Source organism: Phoca vitulina, unplaced genomic scaffold, assembly GCF_004348235.1.
Source record: "Phoca vitulina isolate PV1807 unplaced genomic scaffold, GSC_HSeal_1.0 scaffold32, whole genome shotgun sequence".
NCBI lineage: Eukaryota > Metazoa > Chordata > Mammalia > Carnivora > Phocidae > Phoca > Phoca vitulina.
Window position 1 is genome coordinate 718,504 of NW_022589735.1, and position 27,130 is coordinate 745,633.

A 27,130-nucleotide genomic window follows, 5' to 3' on the forward strand; every position below is an offset into this window, starting at 1 on the left:
ATGTAGGAGACCAGCATAAACTGGGAGGCCAAGAAGGAAGAACCAAAGAGGCACAAGTACGCCAAGGGTGGACCTCAGCCAGATTCGAAGGCAGCGAGGGAGCAGCGCCCACGGCCCCCGGCACCTCTCCTAGAGGGGAGGCCAGTGAAGCGGTGTCAGCACAGGGACAGGCTCTCAAGTCAGCGCCAGGACTAGAGTTACTAGTTATTAGATTACTAGCTCTGACCTGGGCAAACTCACAGAGCTGTCACAGCAATTAGATGGTGGAGGAGACACCGTGTTTAGCACCAGCAGAAACTCAGCTAGCAGCAGCTCCTGGGGACCACTGCCAGGATTCGGTGTAGAGCAGCAACAGAACCCCGACGTAAGGCCTGACGGAGAATGACTCACGAGACACCCGCGCAGGGAAGGGGACACTCGACCATTCAACAGTAGGAACTGAGTACTGAGCCTAACATACACAGGTACCTGCCATCGAGGAGCTTCTACCCCGGCGGGAGGACAAAGGCAGCCAAGGAACACAGAAGAGTATGATGTGGGAAGGGAGATGAGAAGGGCAGGGACAGAGAGGGCCCAGTTGGGGTGCCACATTTAGGCGGAGGGCGAGCGGAAGAGGCGGGAAGGCCTCTCTGACTAGGTGACTGCTGAGTACGAACCAAAGGAGGCCACAAGGTGTGTAGATTTCTGAGAAAAAGCAAAGGCCCTGGAGGGCAGCCTGAGAAGGGGGGTGCAGAGTACGCAGGACGCTGCTGGCTCTGAGCGGGCCTTGCTGGCCACTGGAAGGACTCTGGCTCCTACCCTTCTACCTGGAAGCTCTCAGGGGGTCGGGGCAGAAAACAGACAGCAGAGGCAGGCACAGGAGGAGGGAGACCAGGTCTGGGGCCGTGACTGCGGAGGAGGACGTAGGAGCTGCCCCAGTGGCCTCATCAGGCCCGTGGGCAGACGGGGAATGACACTTAGCAACCGGCTTCCCCAGCTCGCCCCTGAAGGCTTCCTGGCTCACCGGCCCTATCCACCCACAAGCAAAAATTCAGAAATTTATGTGGGCTGAGGGAGAGTACTAACTTCCTCACTTCCCGCCAATGTGCCATAAACTGTGCAAGGAATAGTACTGTAGTTCTCACCACAGTCCTGTAATCCCCATTTTACAGAAAAGGAAACGGAGGCCGAGGGAACCAGAGAATCCACCTGGATTCCTCAGCAGTGCAGCTTTGGGTGGCCATGCTGGGACACTGTCATCTGATACCTGACAAGGAAGGTCCTGAGCCGGACTTCATCTCTCGGGGAAGGCTTCCCAGGGCAGTGAAAGGGCACAATCAGAGTTTCTGACGAAAAAAAGCATAAAAGGCTCAAACAAGCCACGCTGTAATTCCACACCCCAAGCCAGGTAGCCAGAGATGCCAGATCGTTCCATTCCTTCCTCTTCCGTCCTCACGGCGACTGAGGAGAGCAGTGTCAGGTACCAAGAAGAGCTTCAAGAAAGAGAAATATGCCGTTCTATCACCACCCTGCCCCCACCTGATGACCTTGGACTAAAGGAGAGGCCACACGGAGCTTCTGGTTGGTTGGCCAGTGACCCAGTAGGGCACTGCTGGGACAGGCACTCCCCCCCCGCACCTTCAAGTTACAAAGAACCATAACAAGGTCATTTTTAGTTCCTGATGGACAGGCCTAGAAACTCGGTTCAAAGGCCAATTGGGCTTTTGAACTCCATGGGGACATCCCAAGGACTCTGCTGAAATAGAATTCATTCCATTTTTTAAAAAAGATTCTATTTATTTATTTGAGAAAGAGAGAGTGAAAGACAGCATGAGCAGAGGGTAGGGGTAGAGGGAGAAGCAGACTCTTGGGCTGAGCAGGGAGCCCAATGCAGGGCTCGATCCCAGGGTCGTGGGATCATGACCTGAGTCGAAGGCAGACGCTTAACCAACTGAGCCACCCAGGCGCCCCAAATTTATTTCATTTTATTACTTTTTTTTAAATCAACACCTTGCCAGATTATCACAGTCCTAACCCAGAAGAACATGTACAAAGCCCTGATATCTGCAAGACCATTGGGTCTTCCCAAGAGGTAAATAGCACAGGAAGGGGCTCCAAGGTAAAGGGACCCGGACAACCCACATGAATTCACAACCACCTTTCAAAATGGTGGTCTTTCCACTCATCCAACACACACTTCCTGAGCACATCCGATGTGGCAGCACTGCTCTAGGTGAGGCAGAGATGTGGGAGAGAAAGACAGTCACTGTGAGGTTTCCAAGGGGAGGCAGGCATGCGTAACCTGCCCAGGTCCTGGTGTTAATAATGGGAGTTGAATCCAGATTAATCATGCTCCACTTTGCCTCTGCTACCAGGAAGCTGATATCCTGCTCTGAGCTACCAGGTTTTTGTGTTTGTTTTGTGGCGGTCGGGGGTGATGGTGGCAGCGGGGAGATGGGAATGGGCTGCAAAGAAGGTATTATCCTGAGGCAGGGTTTGAGAACTGCTGTGAAACCTGCTGGACCACAGCACTAGGACGAAATAAGGAAAAGCATTTAGCTTGGACTCAGGACTTACATCCTAGTCAAACTCGCTGACCCTGGGCAAGTCACTAAACCTCTCCGGGCTTCAGTTTGAATCTCTAAGAAGAGGGGGTTAGCCTAGCAAGGAATGGCAAATGGCTTCATCTCATCCAACAATTCAAGCCTATTCACAGTGGCTGCCCAGGGCGCTGGGGTAAGGAGGACTCTGAGGCCACGTTCGGGCTAAGCAGAAAGGGCCAGTGAGTGAGGTCTGCCAGGAGCTCGGAAGGGTCATCAACCTCGGTGCTCCTCTGAGGACTTCCAGGGCTGCTGCTGAGAGGTGGCTGAGGGGGTGGCATTTTAATTTTGGTGACCAAATTTTTAAAACTCTCTTTCACTATTTCTAACCAACCCACAGAACCTTCCTTCAATAAACAGATTTCCTGATAAAAAACTGGAGATACTGTTGTGTTTAATTTTTCCCTTTAAGCCATTCCGTAACTATGGCACGGTCACGAGAGCCTAGAAACAGTTGTGGTAGAGAGAATGCCTCACTGAACAGGAGTCCACCTATCACCAGGGGGACTTGCTGCAATGCTTGCAAAGATCCCCCAACACACAGGCCATGCTGCAGTGTGGCAAGCAGGGAAGTCTCTTGCCCCTCCCCTGGAATGCCGGCTACACAGACCCGTGGCTGCGTGGACCCATGGGGTGTGAAGTGCTATCTGAGCCTTCCGGGCCTGGATGGGAAAAAGGTCTGGCAGATCATGAAATGGTAGTGATGTGAGGTTTGGGGCAATCTGGGTGAGAGGTACACAGAATCATCTGTACTATTTCTGCAAGGCCGTTCTACGTCTGCAATGGCTTCAAAATTAGAAATTAAAGAAAGTTTCTTTTTCCTTTCTTTCTTTTAAAGGAAGTCCTGAAAAAAAATAAACAAACAGAAAACTAAATTAATAAAGGGCCTGGCAGCTTCCACTTCTGCACACGGACACTGAAGGGTGAAGGAGCCCAGCTACCCGAGCTGCTGTGCTGGGAGGAGGCCCAGCCTAGCCCCACCGAGGGGCCTCGTGGAGGAGAAGGGGGAAAGAGAAACATCAGATTCGGGGTTTCTGGATCTTTCGGATTTGAAAGAACAATTATTCATTATAATGAACCGGAAGTACAAGATTTTGCTGAAACAGAAATAGCTGACAGAATATGGCTGACCTTAAACGTTCAAGGGAAATAAGAGGGGGAAACAAAGCCACTAAGAGTAGAGAAGCCCAAGATTGGTTTGGAAAACACATAAAGATAGTAGCATCTAGTGATAAGCTCTGGGTCTTGTAAGCGATGAATCACTGAATTTTACTCCAGAAACCAATACTGCACTGTATGTTAACTAAAATTTAAATTAGAAAAAATAAAGATGGTAGCATCTAAGTGTGGGTATCCCTCCGCCCCCCACAGTCAGGCTGCCACAGGGCTCCCATCCCCCTCTCCCTTCTGAAGCTGCTGCGAAACCACATGGCTTCTCCACACTACACACGCAAGCCAACCCGACAGCAGCCTTTCAGACATGCTATAAACATAAAGCCCGGGGGAGGGTTTATAAATCTCGTTCAAGGGTAGAACGTACACACAGTCAACCCAGCACCCCGGTTATCATCTACGTTCCAGCCCCCGGCAATGCCATGGGGAACAGAGACGGGTCGCTCAAGCCAAGCCCCGCCCCAATTACAGAATCTCTAACTCGGGACAGTCTGTTACAGAGCAGTATGTCGACCTTCCACCTGTGGCAAAACGCCGTCCATGCTGGTCGGGCAAGATCGGACTATCTGAATGGGTCTTTGGGATCTAATTCCTTGGGCTGAGGTTGGTTTCACGTTCTTCTTGGCTAAATGCTTTTGTTTCCTGAGTTCCTTTTGATACAGCATCCCTAGTCTTATTTCATTAGGATTTATCTTACCACATATCTAAGACTATTAAAGGAATTTCCCCCCCGCTGTCACCTGCAGCCTACGGAGTCCTGACTAACCGCCAACGGTGAAAGCCTACACTAGGACAGTACCAGCGCGGCTGACTGAATTCAGACATTGAGGCGGCAGACTAGACAAAACACAAAAAGGAAGGGAACTCAGAGAGGGGAGGTGCTCGGGAAGAAGCCTGTCCGGGGTGCAGCTGAAGCATGGGGGACTGGTAACGGCTACCAGAGGGGTGGGACACACAGGGAAAGCTCCACGGAGGAGTGACATTTTGTGTCACCTCTGAGGTGTGTAGGTTGGGGCAGAGAGGGAATGAGGCGTGGGGAGTGAAGGAAGCGGTGTGGCAGGGAAGAGGCCCTGCGCACTTCTAGATGCCGATGACGACAGCCTGGGCTCGAAGTGGATGTGATGACTGATGAGACAGCCTGTGTGTGCGGGGGGGGGGGGGGGGAATCTTGTCCGTGGGGGGGGCTGGGGATGACGTGAACTCTGTTGGGAGCGGAGTGCAATGTGGTGCAGTGTCTGCCAAGATGGTGACCAACGACTCCTCGGGCTCCACATTCCCATGCTGTTCCTCTGGAGACCGTGTTTATTTTACACAAATGTTTGTAACGGCCGCTACTTACTAGTCATAATGGCCACGCGTAGTGTCCGTCAACTAATGAATGGATAAAGAAAACGTGGTGTATCCATAAAATGGAATATTATTTGGTGACACAAAGGCATGGAGGACTGACAGATGCTTACAACACAGATGAACCTTGAACACCTTACACTAAGCAGAAGAAGCCGGTCACAAAAGGAACACCTAAAGGCAGCAGCACCTAGTGATGAGCACCGGGTGTTATGATTCCACTTACAAGAAATGTCCAGAACAGGCAAATCTACGGACATAAAACAGATTAATGGAGGGGGAGGGTTAAGGAAACGGGAGCTATTACTAAAGGATATGGGTTTCTTTGGGGTGATGAAATGTTCAGGAATTACAGTGGTGATGCTCATACGACTCCGACTATACTAAAAACCACTGGATCGTACACCTGAAATGGGTTATGTGTATGGTATGTGAATGATCGCTCAATAAAGTTGTGACCAAAAAGAGTGGGGGTGTCGATGACATCTAGTTCCTCTCCCACTGAATCCAGCCAGGGCCGTCGAGAGAATATGGGTAAGCGATGCTGGGTCGGTTCTGGGCCTACCCATGAAAAGGCTGGCAAGCTTCCACCTTCACCCTCTTGGAAGTGAGTTGCCATGTGAACAAGCCAGGCTAGATGACAGACAACAGGTAGAGAGGCGCCTCGTGGAGGTAAATCAGGACCCCACTCATGTGAATGAGGACATCTTAGGACATTCCAGCCCCAGCCAAGCTGACAGCTGAATTAAGTGACCCCAGGAGAGATCACATAAAACCAACTAGAATCATGAGAATAAACCACTGTTGTTTTAAGCCATGGAGTTTTGGGGTGCTATGCTATATGATGGATAACTGACATACCACCTCTCCAAGCCCCGGGTTCCACCTCTGTAACGTGGGATTAAAGCCACAGGGCTCTTGGGAAGGTCACATGAGGCTAACAGCAGGCACCAGGCTCAAGAAGTACTAGTTGCTATAGTTATTATTAGTAACTACCATCCCCGGAGCCCCTGGACATACTGCAAGTACACTGCCCGGGAAGCTCCATTCCCATAAGCACCTGCTACCTCCAATCACAGGGCTTCCAAAAAACTGGTTTCCCGAGAAAAACAAAGGTATTTTTTTACAATTTCTGTAGTACAAAAGATGAACTTTGAACCATAAACAGACTAAGATTCTGCTTCGATTAGCCATCTACCCAGCTACCTATCCATTCAACACACCTTTATTAAGTCCTTACTGATTACCAGACACAGATTAACAGCAGCTCAGAAGACCTTCCCTCACTTGAAACAGCAACAGTTACCACGTAGGGGGCTGTTAAGCGAATGGACTACACACTTGCACTTCAGCTAGAGATGAACCTACAGTCGTAGATAAAATCTAAAATCATCCACCCAGAGAAAAAGGGGATAGGTACAGATTCCGAAGCCAAACCATCAGGATTCCAATCTGGAATCTGCCCGTTAGCGTGGTGACCTGGAGCATGTCATTACTCCCCTCTGTGACTTCATGACTTCACCATAAAATGGGAATAACCTCACAGGATTGTTGCAAGGATTAAATGTTAATGTAAACAAAGCTCTCAGGAGACCACCGGGCACACAACAAGCACTCGATAAGAATTAGTCATTTTAAAAAACCTGAAGGCGCTGTAACACAGCGACTCTTCTGCAAACCCAAAGGTCACAGAACAGTCCTAACAGTCACCCAGACACCTAGCACAGTGCTCCTCAAGAGGTTTCCTTTCTAATCCTTCACAGACTGGTACTTTTTGTAAAATGCCGATCACCTGCTTGAATGTCACAGGCATGTCCAATAGCTCTAGAAGCTCTTCCCTGGTTACTCTCACGCTCTGTACTTCTCACAGCTGTCCGCAGACGGGCACTTGTCTGCACAGCCGACTTGGAGTAGCACTGTTCTAGCACACAAGGACTCACATGCCTGCTGAAAACTCAGCTCGCAGGTTCAAGAGAATTATGAAAACACAGCAGTAAAGAAAACCAACCCAACAGCTGGGGCAAGGGGATGACTTGCGGGTCAACAAACCGAGAGAGAATAATCTCGACAGGCCAAATCTAAAAAACAAAACTGGCTGCCAGGGCAAGAACCCACCTGGTACTCCGCCCCGCCCCCCCAGCACTCCAGAAGGTGCCCTCGGGAAACATGTCAACCAGGAAGTCATCAGCCCCAGAGGGATAAGAGACATAGAGAAAGTAGACAGAACTGACTCAGGCCTCCCGAGAAAGAAGTCCTTCTCAGGAGTTAGAAACCACCCTAAGCAGTCACCAAGCTTTGGGAACATCAACCATGGCACACAAAGGCCTGAGTTCCTTCTCTGCCAAACAAAACATGCAAACATTTCCTCTGGTGACGTGGGACTGTGCCCATGCACACCCACATATATACACACCCCGTTCCCAGTACCTGTGGTTTTAGGAGGCTCCTGAGGTCCGCCCTGCCAGCCATACTGAGGGTATCCTTGGTAGGGGTACCCCTGAGGAGGTGGGTAGGGTCCCCCCATAGGTCCTGGAGGGTAGCCCTCTGGTCCCATTGGTTGTGGTGGATAAGGTGGGTACGGGGCCGTCGGACCAGGGCCCGGATACGGTGGAGGGTTCCCTGGGTTCATCAGGGACCTGCAGAATGTACCTAAGAGACAAATAACGAAAATTATTTTCATCTAATCCGTGGAAATCATTAGGAAAAAAATTTCAACTCAAGAGACCATTTACAAAACACCTTAGAGATTACAAACCTCTTGTAAACCTTCATATTTCTGCCCATTCTTTCTTTCTCACCATTCCCCCAATGGACAAATATCTTCTGTACCTGTTTATTTGCCTTCTGCCTGCCTTCCTCACTAGACTGTAGGCCGTGACAGCAGGGATCAAATCACTTGTGGATCATCACCATGACCCTGGAGCTTAGCATACTGCCTGGTACAAGACAGAATTTTCTTTTTTTTTTAATTCTCTGAAATGTCCACAAATGTGACTGCATAGCTCTAGGAAGAAAGCAGCAAGTGTAACAGAACTAATTATGAGTCAGATCAGAGGGGGCTAACCCAGCATGAGAAATCCTCCAAAAAACAGGGCTGGGCCACACTGGGATCTTCTAACAAACAACACTACTGCGGTGACCGATGAAGGACCCATGGCTCTAAGCCGTTGAGCTGTGTGCTTAGTCCTCGCTGGACAGAGGGCACTCAGATCATCCAGGGTCCCAGGACTCTGGAGGGCTCACCAGGAACCCTCACCTTTGTGTTTAATGGTGCCAGTTCTTGGTGGTTTGCCTTTGTGCGGAAGGCCATTGCTTCCCAGCCCCCAAAGACTCGTTAACCATTCTCTCGACTGTGCCTGACGTTACAATGACCTGATTAAGAGCATTCCTGGGGTATGCAAAGTACATACTCGGATGAACCCGGTACCTGTCATCGTGCTGTGTCGTACTGTTACCCGTCCGCAGTACCGGTATTTAACTCTTTAACTACTCAGGAGTCTTCTATCCCCAACTAAACAGTAAGTTAATAGAAGGAAGACTCTTATAGTCAAAATCTAATAATTTCACTATTAATTCTTCTTTATAACAGTAATCAATAAATTTGTTAAGTGACTCTGTATGTATGTGAAGAACAAAATAACCATAAAGTAAGGTTCCCTAGAAAATCCAGATTAAAGTAATAGTGGACTTTGCAGGTTGCCCACACAATAACCATATCCCCCTTCATAATAGTGGTCAGATTTCCAGTCAGGTACCCCCATCCATTCTTCCTTCCATAACAGCTCCAGGATGAGCCCAGGGTAACCTAAGCCAACCCAGGTCACTCTCCCACTTTTCATGAAAATTGGTAGAAGGAATCCAGGACTAAGTCAATCACAAATGGCATTCCTTGGCCAATGGGACTGGTTCTGACATGGTTTGGTAACTAAAAGCTCGGGGCTCTTCTAACACACTCCCAACCTCCCTTTCCCCTAACTCAAGCACACACAAAGTCTAGCAAGGACACGGCCGAGAGAATTGCCAACAGCCGATCTGCAGCCCCGAGGAAGCCAGCCCGAAGATGAAGAGGTGCTCCAGAAAAGCAGAGCAGAAAGAAAAAAAGAAAAGCGATTCCAGATGACTTTGTAACAGTTCATAAATCAGGCAGAAACCTAGACTAACCTCAACTACCCCTAGAATTTCCAATTCTAGGAACCAGCAGTAAGTAAGCTAATGAGCCCTTCCGAGTGACATTCAAGCAAACATATAGTTATACAGTGCTGACCGTGCCTGGCGCTGTGCTAGGTAATGGGGTACAGAGAGAAACATGGCTCAAACCCATCCCTTGGGCAACTGGTTAAAAAGGCAAACATAAGGGTAGTGATTTTTAGAAAAGGTGGTAAACAGACAGCTGGGCAGGAATAGGGGCTTAAACCCAGTAGGAGGAGGTTGAGAGTGTCACTTGAAGGAGGTGATTATAAATTGAAACTTTCTAATATGGAATCAGAATAGCTTGAAGGTCTCTATTTTGACCACATCTGCATTCTGTCCCTCATTTTAGAGACTTAGTTTTCCAGGGGCCTAACAGGGATTCAGAAAAAAACTCGAGTTCTTTCCCTTCTCTGCTCTTGGCCAACATGGCATCACACTCTGACCCGGGAATGGCCTTTCCCCTTATCCTAACGTAAAGGCTCATGGTGACTAACACTGCAATAATCACATGAATCTGGGACACGTACGTAAGTAACCCCAAACCACGTCTGCATGTCCTCTCTTCTACTAAGAAGGCTGTGGAAAACCTAGTGAGCCCTGGTTTAAAACAGAAATCAATCTCATTGACTCTCCCTGTCCCCCAAATGGCCATTCCATTATTTACTTTTTAGGTCACAGAAGTAGAACACAGCCATCATAACTACGCTTTCCAGAAATTCAGTGTATCGGGGTGGGGGTGGGGGCTCCTCTGAACTGAACTAATCCCAACAAAACTGTATTTTATCTTATTAGTCCAACAAGACCCTGTAGTAATGATCATTCTCACTCTAGCAAAGTCTGGACCAAACTCTGTAGACACTGTCCTTGAGAACAGCAACCCATGAGAAGGAAAAAAGAACAAAGTACATAGAACTATTAAAACTTCAGACCTCAATGTTTCATGACTTTTCTGGATCCATCTATTTGCATCTATTCCCCATTATCCTGTGCTGTTCTCTCTCTCTGAAACCCTCAAAACTCTTCCAAAATGTATATGCTGTCTCTCCTTCTCCCTCAATAGGTTTCCCCCTCAATTTTGGTATGTACCTTTCTCCCTCTACCTGAGGCATCATTTAATGTCTAGGGAGAAAAAAAATCCCAAGTGCTACTCACAGAGGCACTTATAAAGAATATAAACCATCCAGGGGCTCCAGCTGCCACGCCTCCCGCCCTATTGTGTCCCTGTGTTCCCAAGACACCCAGTCATCTTAAAGGGATAAAAATCTGGACCTATCATCATTTCCCTCTAAGTAGTATTAAAAAAAAAAAAAAAATCCCAGTAAGAGAAGAGGGAAAGTCACAGAAACAGCACCTGTGCTGAGATCAAAGATCCTGGGGCTGGCATTTGCAAAGCACAACTTCACCTCATGGGAATCAATTCGGAATCCCAAGTTTGTACAGAAGCCAACCGAAGTAAAAAAGATCACCTAACACTGACACAGCCCAGTACAAACCACTTAATGTAATCAAAACACAAATGACCTTTAAATTCAAGGTATGATACTTAACTCTGTAACATGAACATTTTCCTTATAAATTTGGTCAGGTGAAATGCAAGCCCTACTATAACAGAGTGTGTTACGCCAAGGGTCAAATGTAAACTGGAAACTGTACTATTAAAGACAAATCAGAGCTCCAAACGGGAAAGCTCAAATCAAGCAGCAGTCAAGATCCATTAATAGACCACACTGAACAATGCTATCCAGCCATGCTCAAAGTCACAGCATCACCGGTCATTCGGTCATACAATGGGAAGAGCAGGAACTATGCCTTCAGAAAGTGGTCCTATGAGATAAGACCACTAGAAGGGACCTCAAAAAAGTAGAGACACAGGAAAGAACAATATTTTTCAAAGTTGTTATTTTTTTTGAAGATTTTATTTATTTGACGGAGAGACACAGCGAGAGAGGGAACACAAGCAGGGGGAGTGGGAGAGGGAGAAGCAGGCTTCCCGCGGAGCAGGAAGCCCGACGCGGGGCTCGATCCCAGGACCCTGGGATCATGACCTGAGCCGAAGGCAGACGCTTAATGACTGAGCCACCCAGGCGCCCCAGTTGTTATTATTTTTTAAATTACAAGATACCTGGTAGCCTGGCACTGACCCTGAAGGGAGAACAGTGAAGAATTTTCCTCTGGAAAAACTAAAAAGTGCCCATGGAAGAAGTATTACGGATATGAGTATTTGAAGAGACTCCAAGAAATGACTCACCACCCAGGCACCCCACAGCAAAGCCCAGGCACACAGAACTTCTAATTGACTTTTTATCGCTTAATACATAAATGAATGGACAGAAATTATCAGACATCTGAGTAAAGTCTGCAACATAAAAGAGCAAAACAGAATAGGAAGAAAAAATTTAAATGTCCAAAAGTTAAATTATGGTACAGCTATATAGTTTTTCTGCATTTTTAATGGTTTTTGAAGCATGATGTAGTATTAAGTATAAAAAAAAATTTTTAAGGGGCGCCTGGGTGGCTCGGTTTGTTAAGTGTCCAACTCTCTTGATCTCAGCTCAGGTCTCAATTTCACAGTCAGGAGTTCAAGCCCCGTGGTAGGGGGGCATGAAACCTACTTAAAAAAAATTTTTTTTAAGCTATATATTCAGCATAATTCCATTTTCATTTTTTAAAAGATTTTATTTATTTGAGAGAGAAAGTGTGCATTAGCGCATTGGGGGGGAGGGACAGGAAGAAAGGGGCTCAATCTCAGGACCCTGAGATCATGACCTGAGCTGCTCAACCTACTGAGCCACCCAGGAGCCCCAATCCCATTTTCTTTAAATATTCATAATTAGATTAATGTACAGAATGAAGATGCCTACAACAGACCCATACAGTAGTCACCTGATTGTACAGAAAGGCACCACTACAATTCAGAAAGTAAAAATTAGTCTTTCCAAAAAATAGTGCTGGATATTCTTGCAGAGGGGGAAAAAAATGAACCTTGATCCCCGACGTTATAAACAAAAAATAATTCACGCTACATCATAGGCCTGTATATAAACACTACAGCAATCAAGCTTTCACAAATATATAATATATTCATGACTTCGGCACTATTTACCTTATGACCCAGCAACTCTGCTCTCAGATGTATAAGTGAAACGAGTGCATAAGAACATTCAAAGCCGTTTTATTTATAATAGCCCCAAAGTGGAAACTGTCCAAATGTTCGTCAACAGCAAAACAGATAGCTTATGGGATATATAAGAGAAAACTGTCCAGCAATAAATAAAAAAGAACAATTACTCCATGCAACAGCGTGGATGAATCTCACAGACGATGATGAGTAGTAAAAGGAGCCAGATTCAACAGACTTCACACTGTATGATTCCATTTATATGAGGTTTGAGAACAGCCAAAAGGAATCTACAGATATTGACTGGAAGAGGCACAAAGGGAGCCTTCTGGAATGATGGAAATGTTCTACATCTTGAGCTGAGTCATGTTTACATGAATACTACAAACTCATTGAGTTGTACATTAAGATTTTCACACTTTAAGTTGTACGGTAACAGCAGACAGAATTTGGCTAGGAGGAAAAAAACATTTATAGTGGTTTTCCCTGGGTGCTACAATTATGGGCAATTGTTATTTACTTATATTCTTCTGTATTTCTGAAAGTTTCAAGAAGGGAACCTATACAGTCAAAAAAAAAAAAGTTCTCTTAGTGCTTTTGGATATTTTCATGCTGTTCACTTTTTTCTTAACCGCTAGCCTGCCTCTGCAGACCTCCTATCTACCCACTTGCAGCACCCCGATATCCCGTCCCACTACTCATCTAACCCTTGTTGGTAACTGATTTTATATCTGCTCTTCCCTGCTTTTTACAGTAATTTCTGTAATTATGATTCTTTTTTCACAAGATACTTCAGCTACTTAAGTTCTTCAGGTGTCTTCTTTCTGCTTCAAACTAAGATGTCACTTGTCTGAGTACCAGACATGGGGTTAAAAAAAGAAGGAAATTCTCATGATTGCATGGAGACTTCCCCCACCTTGAAACTGTTCTTATCGTCAAAGCCAGAAGTCATGCTTATCCTTCCATCCTTATAAATACTCCTTCAGAATTTATAAAATTATCTACTCTAACGACCTCCCTTGGTGTCTTTTTTTTTTTTTTTAACTCCTTCATTAGCTGGTCTTTTAACAGGATCTTTGTAAAAAGATTTATATTCTAGGTCCCTCATTTTTTCTTGATTCTCGTACCCATAATTTTGGGTATGGTTTGTTGGGCTAAAAAAAGCTTTAGAATTACTGGTTTTGTGCTGCTCTGTCCTCTCAGGTTTACAGTTTTCATTAAATTTTAGCACTGACGTGTTGGTTTATTCCGTTCATGTAGTCATTTGTTCATTCCATAAATACTTCCAGAAGCACCCACTATGACCCAGCACCAGTGGTTCTAGGCACTATGGAGATAAAAGTAAGCAAGAGACTGCTTCTACTGGGACTAGTGAGAGAGGCAGACATTAACATCAGCAATTATGAAACCAAGCTAAGAGAGAGGAAGCACTTAGTACAGCGGAGCTCAAAGTAAAGACGACAGATCAGGAAAGTCAGGGAGAGCTTCTGGGAGGAAGTGATTATCACACTGAGAGTTAAGCATAAACAGAAATCCGACTACTCAACCTTCACCCTCTGGTCAGAGACAAAAACCTGTGAGTTCATTATGGCCTAAGTAGACAGATGAGACCAGGCCAAGCATCAGCTCACAAAAGGCCTTGCTAAGAATAGACTTTCAGGATCACTGCAACTTCCTTTTTTTTTGTTTTGTTTTGTTTAAAGATTTTATTTATTTGTCAGAGACAGAGTGAAAGAGAAAGAAAGATCACTTGCAGGGGGGAGGGGGAGAGAGAGAAGCAGGCTCCCCACTGAGCAAGGAGCCCAACGTAGGACTCGATCCCAGGACTCTGGGATCATGACCTGAGCCGAAGGCAGACGCTTAACTGACTGAGCCACCCAGGTGCCCCTGTGGCTTCCTTTTCTATACTTACTACCTCTTGTAAAAGGATTCACGTAACTTTACTTATGCTTGCTTGTCTGATGCTCTTGGCAAATCTCATCATTTGTTTATTCATCAATAAACAACATTCAACAATATGAAGGACGAGACAGCCTGGCCCCAGGGATATGAGAGAACAAACCCTAGCTGGCTTGCTCTTGCCCTTCAGTACTGCTAACCATAAAAATGAAACGGTCGTTTCCATTTCTCTGTTACTGCATCAGATGGAAAATGCTGGAAGTTCTCCAAATTTCTAGGGTATAGTGAGGACAGTTTGGCTATTCAGACTATACAAAATTCACTTTGGCCGGTCACCTTAATGAGTTCTGCAATTTTACAGGAACGGGTACAAGAAGCCTGCCTGGATGCCCCCCCTAGGACGGGAAGTTGTGTGACACACATGTGCAACGAGCAGAGAGGAGAAGCAGCGGCCTCAACCGGAACCCCAAAGCCCCAACCACAAAATGAGCATTCTAGAACCATGGGCCTGCACCTAGGAAGAACCTACTCCTGACCCGGACAGTGTGACACAGGAGCCGCGAGGAAGAGCAACCACAGGGATTTACCATTTTTTTAATTTTTTTTTTTTTTTTAAGATTTTATTTATTTATTTGACAGAGAGAGAGGGAGAGACAGCAAGAGAGGGAACACAAGCAGGGGGAGTGGGAGAGGGAGAAGCAGGCTTCCTGTGGAGCAGGGAGCCCGACGCCGGGCTCGATCCGAGGACGCTGGGATCATGACCTGAGCCGAAGGCAGACGCTTAACCAACTGAGCCACCCGGCGCCCCAGGGATTTACCTTTTAAAGACCGTAGTGACACGCCCAACACCACCAACAGTAGGTAACCTCTTAGAGTTAACAATGATCACAACATGGGCAAGATCTGTGATTTTGTAACTTGCTCACCATTTCCAACACATTTTCCTCTGTTACCATTTCCTAAGTTGCTTTTCTTTGGGGGGCAGGCTGGAAGGATATAACCTGTAATGTTACTTCAGCATCGTCAAAATACCCATTCTGGTGTCGACCTCCCAAATATTATCAGCCATCCCCTACCTCATTCAGGATCTTCTGTTTGCCAGAGTTCTACTAGGCACTGAGCTGTCCTCACAAAATCAGTGAGTGAATATTAGAGCATGTCTTTTGTATCAATATTCTGGCTTGTGGCCTCTTTGTGGAGGATATAATGACACAGAGCTCAGAAATGGCACCTTTCACTGAACAAGGGCATCAAAACTCACATGAAAGGGAAAAAAAGTAATAGTGGACCATCCATCTCTGGAGGCACTGTCCGAGAGCAATGAAGACCTTCGTTTTTGACATACAAACTACAAAGGAGCCTAAAACCCTACAAACTATTTATTAATATGCTTTGCTAATGCCATTCAGGTAACTGCTTTAAGCCACCATCCCCAACATTAAGCTAACAAAAAGATGTAAGCACACTCAACTTGTCCTGATACATTAGATTAGGAGTAATAAAGTCTGAAAAGTCATCCCACATTAATCCACGGTAGCTCAACATTATTTGAAAATATGACTACAGTTGGGGCACCTGGGCAGCTCAGCCAAGTGTCCAACTCTTGGTTTCACCTCAGGTCACGATCTCAGGGTCGTGAGATTGAGCCCCAAGTAGGGCTCCATGCTCAGGGCGCAGATGGCTTGAGATTCTCTCTCCCTCTCCCTCTGTTCCTCCCCTCCCCTTTTCTGTCTCAGATAAATAAAATCTTTAAAAAAAAAAAAAAAGAAATGATGAATAGCCAATCAATCTTGCCTCCCTCCAACATTAAACTCGGTATGTAGATTTTAGCATTCTTCCAGCCTTAGAGACTTTGAGGGAATCCAGAGAAGTTCCCTTCAAGAGAGGGTAACATATCCGCTGAAATTGTTTGTATAAAGATGTCTGTGAAGAACCTCTGGCTGGATCCAAACCTGTTGCTCTATAAAATCTAACATCTACAACATTTATTAAATGGTCCTTAAAGAAATAATTGCTACATCAAAAGGTCTATCAACAACTCAAATAGCCTATCTAAGCTGCCCAGGCATTGGTATCCCATTCCTCCCTAATGTTTGGAGAACACCCTTTTTTTTTTTTTAAGATTTTATTTATTTATTTGAAAGAGAGTGCACACACAAGCAGGGGGAGGGGCAGAAGGAGAAGCAGACTCCCAGCTGAGTAGGGAGCCCGATGTGGGGCTCGATCCCAGCACCCTGAGATCATGACCTGAGCCAAAGGCAGATGCTTAACCGACTGAACCACCCAGGTGCCCTGAAACATCCTTTCTTTTTACTTAGGGACAATCCTGTTTTCTTTCGTACTCTTCAAAAAAAGCATGTTTTTAAGTGAAACCTTAAATAAATAAAAACACCCTGTTCTTTGAACCTGCAATTCCACCTTTAGGATTTTATCTTACAGATAAACACTAGTTCTGGTATGCAAAAAAAAAATTTTTATACACACAATTTTAAACCCTCTCCACAGATACTACAGCATTTGTTTATTATAGCTATATAACACATCACGCACACACACAAACACACACACAATGTATAAAATCCCAAAAGGCCACCAATATGGGAATGGTTAAATAAATAAACCATGGAACTTACAAACCATGGCATTCCTATTTGGCCCTTAAGAATGAGGTAGAATTACATGTGCTAATATGGAAAGGCTCCAAGACCCTGAAAAAAGCAAATTGCAACACAACACATTCTATTACCCCATCTGGGTTTAAAAATAAAGTTCTATTTCTAAACCTGAATACATTACAGTTATATTAATGAATATAATTATTCATTTAACTGTACTTTCTTTTTATATATACATTTCCACACATATTTAACAATGAAGGTTAAAACCCCTGCTGATCATCTTTGGGGAAAGTCTGCCACATGGCTTTTAGGAGAAAATAATCCATTTCATAACTCACTAAGTAGAAAGCCATGCTTCCAACAACTATCTAACTTTTACCACTGAGAAAACATTTTGTTCTAGTCACCACCTGGAAAACCCCAGCTCCAGACCAGGATCGAAAGTTGCAAACAGTCTCATGGGTTCCAAGACCATCTCACCAAGGGCCCCTTTTCCAGCCTTTATTAGTCTTGTATGGTCCTCTGCAGAAACCACAGGTCTGCCTGGATATAGGACTGACTTCTGCCTTCAGCTTCTGGAAGGACTCCCCAATGGTGGACCTCAGTTTGTCTGACAGCTCCCTATAATGCTAGCAAATCCTGACCACCTTCCTCCTCCCCACACCACTGGGACCCCTAGTTGGGAGAAAGACACCTCCAGCCTCATCCAACCACTCAGCTCGGGGGCTCTGGTCAGTAACCCAGCTTGGATGTTATCTGAGAGTCAGTGGGGAAGTGAAGGTTGGCTCCTCCTCAGAAAAAAAGGTTGGGGACCTCTGAATTACATCTAGTCACTGGGACATATGGGACAGCATTGTAACTCTGGAATTTCAAACAGCCAGCCCTCAAAGTGACAATGGAAGAGAAAATGAGGCCCAGCAAGAGGGAGCAGGGAAAGAGAAAGCAGCAGTGAACAGAAGGGACAGAAAAAGGGAAGAAGGCTATTAACACAGAAAGTGAGTTGGGGACATGAAAGGATAGGTTAGAGCACAGAGAGGAGAAGGACCCAACTCTGCCCCCTGCCAAGTTGAGAGGACACACTAGAAAGGGACAGGTCCATCCCTCCCGACAAGCCTGATAAGGCCACTTCCCAGGCCAGGTCCCCCACCAGCACAGCCCCTGAAAGACTGGCTCCCCTGCCCCCTCCCAGAGCATTAGATTAGGCTTCGTGGGAAACTTGAAATCCCGATGGCTCAGAAAGAGGCCCCTACCGCTTAATGCGCTGGCAATTTAAGCACTCCTGGCTCCTGCCGGCTCCCAGGCCAGCCGGGGCTCTGCTCGGCCATTAGCACGCTCTCCTGACCCTCAGAGAAGAGCAGCAGCCCAGTCGGCGCGGCGGGGGCGCCTCTTCATGGGCGAGAGACAATGTCACTTCACACCAGCAAGAGTCACTGCTGCCTACCATTGTGCCCGTGTGGGCCGCCCTAAGAGACCACAGCTGCCCCAAGCAGTGAGGTCTCCCCTCCTTTCTTCATCTTCATTGGACTTTTAGAGCAAAGGCAATAAGGCCAACCAAGGTTCAAAAAAGCAAATGCCAGGTAACTCCAGATTTCTGTCAGTAACATCCACAAAGAGCTACAATATATGAGGAAGACAAGGGGCTCAAAGTAGTGGAGGGCACTGATGAGTTTAAAAAAAAAAAAAAAAAAAAGCTGCATCTGCCCAGAAATAAACCCATGCTTATATGGTCAATTAATTTACAACAAAGGGGAGGCGAGAATATACAATGGGAAAAAGACAGTCTCTTCAACGAATGGTGCTGGGAAAAATGGGCAGCTACATGCAAAAGAATGAAACTGGACCACTCTCTTAGCATACACAAAAATACTCAAAATGGATTAAAGATTTAAATGTGAGACCTGAAACCATAAAACTCCTAAAACAAAACATAGGTAGTAATTTCTCTGACACTCTTGATAGTCTCCTCAGGCAAGCAAAACAAAAGCAAAATTAAAGTATTGGGACTACAACAAAATAAGAAGCTTTTGCAGGTGAAAGAAACCATCAATAAAAACTACTGAAAAGGAAAAGATACCTGCAAATGATTGATCCGATTAAGGGATTAATATTCAAAATACATAAAGATCTAAAAAAAAAAACCACACACACACAGGATCTTATACAACTCAACACCAGAAAAACAAATCCAATTAAAAAAGTGAGCAGAGGACCTAAAGAGACATTTTTCCAAAGAAGACATACAGATGACCAACAGACACTTCAAGAGATGCTCAACATCACTCATTATGAGGAAAATGCAAATCAAAACCACAATGACGTAGCACCTTACACTCATCAGAATGGCTAGAGTCAAAGACAAGAAATAATCAAAAACAAAAAACAAGAAATAACAAGTGTTGGTGAGGATGTTGAAAGGAGCCCTCATGCATTGTTAGTGGGAATGCAAACTGGTGCACCACTCTGAAAACCAGTATGGAGGTTCCTCAAAAAGTTAAAAATAGGATTACCATATGATCCAGTAATTTCACCACTGGATATTTACCCAACAGAAACAAACTAATTCAAAAGGCTATATGGGCCCTATGTTTATTACAGCATTATTTATAATAGGCAAGATATGGATAGAGCCCCTGGGTGGCTGAGTCAATGGAACATGCTACTCTTGATCTTGAGGTTTTGTGCTGACATATGCCCCCCGAATGATCCTGCCCAAGGTCCCGATAGTGAAAGCTGACTGGTAAAGCACTGTGCACAGCATTAAAAATGTAATATGTCAGGGGTGCCTGGGTGGTTCAGTTGGTTAAGCATCTGATTCTTGATTTCAGCTCAGGTCTTGATCTCAGGGTCGTGAGTTCAAGCCCCACACTGGGCTCCATGCTGGGTGTGGAGCCTACTTAAAAAAAAAAAAAAATTAATGTGGCAGAAGTCTAGCACCTCTTCCCAGGTCATCTTCTTCCTAAATAACTTTGCAGTTAATTGTTCCCCATCACCAGCTTTCTTTGAACAATGAGACCATGTGGTCTGATAGTTCTCAGTAATGATGTATTTTCTGGGCCAACTCTCTGGGGCCGACTAATGATTCTTTAGCATAAATCGGAAAACTAATGATAGGCAGTATGAATACAGCATTATTCCCCAATGAGTAAATTCAGGTAGATCAAACTCTCTTCCCACCATGACTACCAACACTGCCTTAAACCATTTAATTGAAAGGCTTCACAAAAACATAAATCATCCCTTGTTTTTGGCAAAGTCATACCACAGGCTTAATGTCCATAGAGACTGGATTCAAGCCATTCGTCTCCTCTGCTTTAGAAGTGAGGGCCCATCCAGTTTCCTAAGTCTGGTTCTGAGGCCTAAATCAATACTAATATTCCACCTATGTCTCCTAAAAACTACATAAGAAATCATTCCAAGTTCACTTCCTTTTGAACAGTCCTTTGTAAATAGTGCACGAAGTGGTGTGAACCTTTTTGGCTGGAGGGTCAACTCATGCCCAATCCCCTGGCTTCTATACTGCTATTTAATTGCTGACTCCCACTTTATAGCCAAGCCAATTAGTAGCCTTGGCCAAGCGCTGGGAGCTTGGAGGCCTGTAACTCAGCGCTGCCTGAGAAAAACAAGAAGCCTCTCCCATCAGAATTCCCTCATGTGAAAACCATGCCTAGCCAACAAATGACAGAAGCCTAAGAGATGGATATTGTAGTTCTGTAGAGTTCCTGGGCACATCAGTAAACACCTATCTGAGTAGCAGGACTGGTGGACTGACATAGGATACAGGAATTTTAAAAGATGACTATTTATTCCTCATTTAATTTAGGAAGCATTATTATCCACTTTTACCTCTGATGAGCATAATAACTCCTTTAGAGTTGAAAGGATACTGGGTAGAAAGCTCCAGAAAGCTCCACACCTGGCTAAGTTACCGGCTTACTCTAGGGACTCTAAGAGAACCAAGAAAGAGTCAGGAACCATCTGAAATGATTTCCTTATGAAACACAAACATGCATTTACCCTCAGGCCTCCAGATCTTGATTATAGGCTTATCGATAACCAAGCCCAAATACCCCAGAAAAAAAACAACAGAATACCTTAGAGTCTGCTTTCACAAAAATTTAGAATGTCCATCTCTTTTTTATTTTACTACATCTCAAAATACACCATTCATCCAAGAATTAAAAGATTCAGCTTTGGAGGAACTCAAATTTCATATAAGCCTCTCATTAATTCTCCTTGGTACTTCTGGGAAGGGAGTCCTGACCCCGTTTCAAGGTCGAGCAATGTTTCTCTCCCAAGAAAGGAGAGCCCTGCCCAGGGCCTTGGGTGACAAAGGCCAAGGCTGAGAATTCTCCCTGGCTCAGTCTCTGGCCTGTACCCCAGGCTTGCCTTTCACCCTGGCTCCTAGCCCCTTAACGGAGAGCATTCCTGTTCCTCAACACAGAAGAGCCAGCCCTGGTGTGTATCATACTTATGTTTAGGGAAACACACGAAAATATTTTTCCTGACAATGAAGTCATATTCTCTACCAATGGGAAAACTTGTGGGGTAGAAAATTTCCCAAAACTCTTGCCCTACTTAATGGCGCTGACAGCACATAGTTATAGTGTTTGGGGGGGTGGGGATGGGGGGGTGGGCCGTTTCTTTCCAAAGGAAGCATGATTAGTTGGCTGGTTCAAATACTTCCGAAGAGATTTAGAAAATGATTAACAATTCTTCTTAAATGTGGCCAAGAGATCTAACCTCCAGAGATTCTAAATATTATACGACTCCTGCAAAGACCCTTAAAAATTACTATCATAACAAGCCCTACCACTTACTATGAGGAACAACTCTTCAGGAAGTAGTAATGTGTGGTAAACGCCCATTGCTCAGGTGACCTATTGTAATACTTATTTTACAGAGAATGGCCTCACTGGTCTAAAGGGAGGTTCATTTTCCCCAAGTGCCACCCCCCTGGATTTGCCCTCCCTTGAGCGCTTTGCTGGTCTGCGCCGCACAAACCAGCTGCGGCCACCTTTCCAAGTTCCCGGCAGTTCCCTAAACTACCTTTTACTGTACAGGATCCCTAGAGGTCCAATTCTATTTTCTGCAGCAAACATAAAACAAACTGGTGGGAAGGTTCAGCCATTTCACATCCTCCCAGAAAACATAAATTGCTAAGGTTCAGTATAAAATGGACAGCAGTGTTCTGTTTTGTTTTTTCTTAAGGTCACAGAATCAGCAAATTCCAGACCTGGGAAAAAACCATAAATCAGCAAATCATTACTCTTAAATAATCAAAATTTCCTGTTTCTCGGGAGGCCTGGGTGGCTCAGTTGGTTAAGCATCTGACTCTTGATTTCTTCAGGTCATGATTTCAGGGTCACAGGAACAAGCCCTGCATGGAGCTCCGCCTGGAGCTTGCTTGAGATTCTCTCTCTCCCTCTCTCTCTGCCCTCCTACCCCACTCGCATTCTCTCTCTTAAAAACAAAAAACAAAAACTTGGCGGTGCCTGGGTGGCTCGGTCGGTTAGGCATCTGCCTTCCACTCAGGTCATGCCAGGGTCCAGGGATTGAGCCCTACATCAGGCTCCTTGCTCAGTGGGGAGCCTGCTTCTCCCTCTCCCTCTGCCTGGCGCTCCCCGCTTGTGCGTGCGCTCTCTCTCTTGCTATCCCTTTTTCTGTCAAATAAATTAATTAATTAAAAAAAACCCACTTGTTTCTCAGGAAGGTAAGACAAATGGCCAATTAACACTTAAACAGCCTTAAGCTGAGAAGCCCACAAGGGGAAGGGCCCTCTTAGTTCTGCAATTAACAAAAAACATGAGACTCCTTTCAGTTTCCCCAATGTTCCATATTCATGTTTTGGGCATAGATTATCCTTTAATAACCTGCCCCCATTAACTCTCCTACCAATCACTTGGCATTTGGCTTTCACTTTGGGGATAATGAGTGTTTTTAAGATACTCTGAAACTTCTGAAGGCCAAGTTCTGTGGACAGTACAACCTCCGTGCTTACTGAGGGGGGAAAGCTCACAGGTAGACATCAAATCCAGTCAAAAGTGACAACAAGAGGAGGACAAAGCTAGCTCAGTCAGTAGAGGTGCAACTCTTGATCTGGGAGTTTTAAGTTCGAGCCCCACCTTTGGTATAGGAATTACCAAAAAAAAAAAAAGGCAGTAAGAAAATGAGCTGCAGCTGGGTGCTTCCTTTTTCTGACGAGGATTTTTTAATCTAACAATGGCACCTGGCTGCCTGCGTCCTCGTTATATTTTTCATAAGCAGGGGTCGCAGAATCCCATCAGACCAGAGTTCTAGGCGTTGTCACCTCTTTCCCAGGCTGTTCCAACAGCCTCCTGTGTCTCCCCATCCCAGCGTTCCCCCTACCTCAATCCAGCTCACGATTCAGTGGCTCCCCACAGCACACAAGCCCCAGCTGGGCACTCAAAAGAGTTCTTCCTAACCAGCCCTAACCTAATTCTCCAAACTTTTTTTCCCAAAACAGCCCTAGCCCTCGGTCCAGTCACCCACCCAACAGTCGTCTTTCCTTTACCTCCAGCACAAGGCTCACGGTCTCCTTCCGCGGAGGTCCTCTTTCCCTCCCTCTATTCTTCCAACCCCCAACCGCTGCGGGGACATTAGTCCCCACCCCTCAGGACTCCACTCAGATTTCACCTACACCAACAGGTCCACTGAGATCCCAATCACCCCCCAACACCTTCTCTGAACACCCCGGCCTCTGCTCCCACCCGTGGGGCTCCCGAGCGGCCTCCCGGCCCCCGGCAGCGCCTCAGAAATCGCAGCCCAAGGCGAAGAGCCGCAGAAGCCTCCCGCACAAGTCCCCCGGGACCGGGTGTGGCGAGCCCCGCTCGCAGCACGCCGAATCCGGGCGTGGCGAGACCCGCTGAAATGCGGAGCCCCTTCACACCACGGCCCAGAGGCCGGCCGGCCGGGCGGCGCAGGATCTCCACCCTCCCAGCCTCCCAGCCTCCAGGAGCGGCGCGGCGACCCAGAACCGGATGAACAGCCGCGGGGCTCCCGGGCGGGCTTTGGGCCGGCTCCCGGCCCCTCCCCGGGGGCTGCGCACACCCCATCCTAAGTCGGTCCATCCCGTCCCGGTGCCTGCCGCTCTAGGGGTGCTCCTTGGGGAGCTCGCTGGCGCGCCAAACCTCCGAAGGGCCCTGCCCGCGCCTTACCCGCTCCCCGGTTCCAGCTGGGCTGGGCCTGCGTCCGCCCCGACTCACCTCTCCTCTTCTCGAACCCGTAGGGCACTGGCTTGGTAGAGATCTGATCCGACTAGAGGAGACCGCACCAGATGCACCGCACCTGCCCCTGGGAGAGAGAAAAGCTGCGGCGCGCCTGACGTCACGGCTGCCGTGAGCGCCGCGAGCTCCGAGTCACCTGATCACCCGGGCAACGCGCGCGGGGCGGGGCGAGGCGGGGGGCGGCGTCACAGCACGAGCCCCACCCCCAGCCGGCAGGCCTCTGGGCGCCTCCGGGAGCGCTCCGGGTCAGTCGGCTAGTCGGGAAGCGGAGGTGGGCGTCTGGCTTCCGTGCGCCCGCCTCTGGGCTGGGGTGGACCTGAGACTGCCAACAGGCGCTCGTTTCAGGTTGGATCGGTTCGCCAAGACTCCAGATGGTACCCCCTCGCCGCTGGTGCAGGTGCCTGGAAGGCAGGCCCTGTGTCCCCGCTGCATCCCGCTCAGCCAGGGTTCGCTGTAGGCCGCTCCTCCTGGTGTCTTCTTGGACTAGACCCACACAGTTCGGGGGTTTAGTTCCCGAGCTGTACCTGAGAGGACTGGGGCCGTGGCTAACTGGGAGGCTCCCTGGCAACATTTCCTCATAAACGTCACCGCAAGTAGTGCAGCCTTTGCTAGAGAACGTAGTCAGACCTCATCCATTCGGGCCCAGGCCCAGACTTCCCGTCCTAAAGGTCTTCTTTTGTTCCAACAGCGAGAGAAATGACCGAAACACTCCCAGAGCAAAGTCGAGGAAAAACCTGCGAGTCCTACTTGCAAAGATTTTTTTGTTACTCATTTTAAGAAACAGATTTTTCTCTAAGGTCCTCCCCTTCCTTGCTATGGGGAGGACCTATACCTCTGTGACTGGTGTAGACCATCAGCTTCAAAGTGAGAATTTAACATCCCATGGAGGTCCCAGTTTGAGAACCACTTTTTATCTCCTCCCTGGCTTCTTGCTGATTGAATTTCATTTAAGTTTTACTCTCTTGGGCGCCTGGGTGGCTCAGTCGGTTGAGCGTCTGCCTTCCACTCAGGTCATGATGGCAGGGTGCTGGGATCGAGTCCCGCATCGGGCTCCCTGCTCAGCGGGGGAGTCTGCTTCTCCCTCTGCCTCTGCCCCTCCCCCTGCTCGTGTGCTTGCTCTCTCTCCTTCTCTGTCAAATAAATAAATAAAATCTTAAACAAATAAAGCCTCTCCTTCCTTCCTTTAAAAAAAAAAAAAGTTTTACTCTCTTATTCCCTGCACTGCTATGGAGGCTTCATATATATTGTCCTTCCCTCTCAAACTATGGGATTTTAGACCTGTCAAAAAGAAAAACCATAGGCCCCAAACGGTGTTACTTTGGCCAGGTGTCACTTTGGCCAAGTCACCAAACCGAGGCTTAATAACACAACCTAACTGCAGTTTCAACCTTTGCCAGAAATGTAGTCAGGAATTTCCTGATAAGCACCACTGAGGCAATCTGTCACTTGGTGCTCTCTAAACCCTCAAAGGAAGGTGGGGTGATCTGCGTTATAGGAAGCCCTCCACTCTACCCCTAAGGGCAAAATCCTTTCTTTTCTTTTGCTAATAACTTCCTTGCTCCAACCTCCCTCCTATTAAAAAAAAAACCCTTCCATTTTGTACAACTCCTCTCTACTAGGTAGACGGGATGCTGCCTGATTTAGGAATCATTTATTAAAGACAATTAGACCTGTAAATTTCCTTGATTGAATTTTTTTATTTAAAAGATAAAAAAATTATTTTATAATCCGTTTCCAGTGAGCACCTTTTGGCGTCGCCTAGCTGATTGGCAATGCCCAGCTGACTGAGACATGATCTTTGAAGATGAGATGATGGGTAATGTGTCTCATTTCAAAGTAGCACCTGTACTGTTTACTATTTACTATTTAAGTGATACTTTTTTACTTTTATACATTTATTTTTAAAAGAAACACATACAGATGGGAAAAATAACAGTTGTGAGGGGTACCTGGGTGGCTCCGTTGGTTGAGCAGCTGCCTTCCACTCCGGTCATGATCCCAGGATCCTGGGATCGAGCCCCGAGTCTGCTTCTCCCTCTCCCTCTGCTGCTCCCCTTGCTTTTGCTCTCTCGCGCACGCACCCTCTTTCTCTCTCAAATAAATAAAATCTTTAAAGAAAAAAAAAGACAGTTGTGAAAGGTAGAGAAGAATCATGGCTTCAGACATGAAGCATTAGCTGTACTAATAGAAGATACTGAAAACATGAACCCAAGGTCCCAAGGGGCACAGAGATTAGTGGGAGCAGGGCAGGGGCAGGGAGACCTAGGTTGTATGGCAGATCTGAAGAGGGGAACTCCACGTGGAGGTCAGGGAGGGTGGGGGAAGAATTGAGCCGGAATGAGGTTTGAGGGATATGGTGGAGGGGAAACACGCTGGGAGCCGAGACAGAGAAGGGATTGGAGAGAAAGGAGAAGCAGCAGTGGTTTGGGGACACGTTCCTGAAAGGGAGAGCAAGATAAAGAGAGACCCAGGAAGGGGTGCTGAGGAGTTATGGTGTCCTTCTAAGGTTGGCAGGGCAATACAGCATTGCCTCTTAGCCTCTGAGGAATGAAGGTCACTCACGCACACCCCAAAACCATATTTGGACCATCAGGGGCAAGATCCACCCTTTACAGAACACTGATGCAGAAGGAAGACCAGAGGGGCGCCTGGGTGGCTCAGTTGGTTAAGCGACTGCCTTCGGCTCAGGTCATGATCCTGGAGTCCCAGGACTGAGTCCCACATCCGGCTCCCAGCTCAGCAGGGAGTCTGCTTCCCCCTCTGACCCTCCCCCCTTTCGTGCTCTCTCATTCTCTCTCTATCTCAAATAAATAAATAAATCTTAAAAAAAAAAAGAAGAAGAAGAAGAAGGAAGACCAGGGACCATACTCTGACATTAAGACTTTTTGGCAGGAAATTTTTCTAGGCCCTTCGGGCAAGCATACACCTCTAAGGTTCTAATGAGGTCAGGACAAGGTGAGG

At 46.7% G+C, this 27,130-nt stretch overlaps 1 long non-coding RNA gene across 2 annotated transcripts in view; it reads right to left on the reverse strand.

Annotated features, from left to right (window-relative positions):
* The window catches only part of LOC116645136, a 60,053-nt gene extending 35,737 nt beyond the window's left edge, over positions 1-24,316 (reverse strand). Inside the window, exons 1-2 of one of the 2 annotated variants that reach the window (XR_004301909.1) lie at positions 24,149-24,315; positions 7,527-7,748 (exon numbers count right to left, since the gene is read on the reverse strand). This is a non-coding gene — a long non-coding RNA (uncharacterized LOC116645136). Of the gene's footprint in view, positions 1-7,526; positions 7,749-24,148 lie in introns of both variants that reach the window. The other variant, XR_004301910.1, reaches the window with a different exon arrangement.
* Between the last annotated feature and the right edge of the window lie 2,814 nt (positions 24,317-27,130).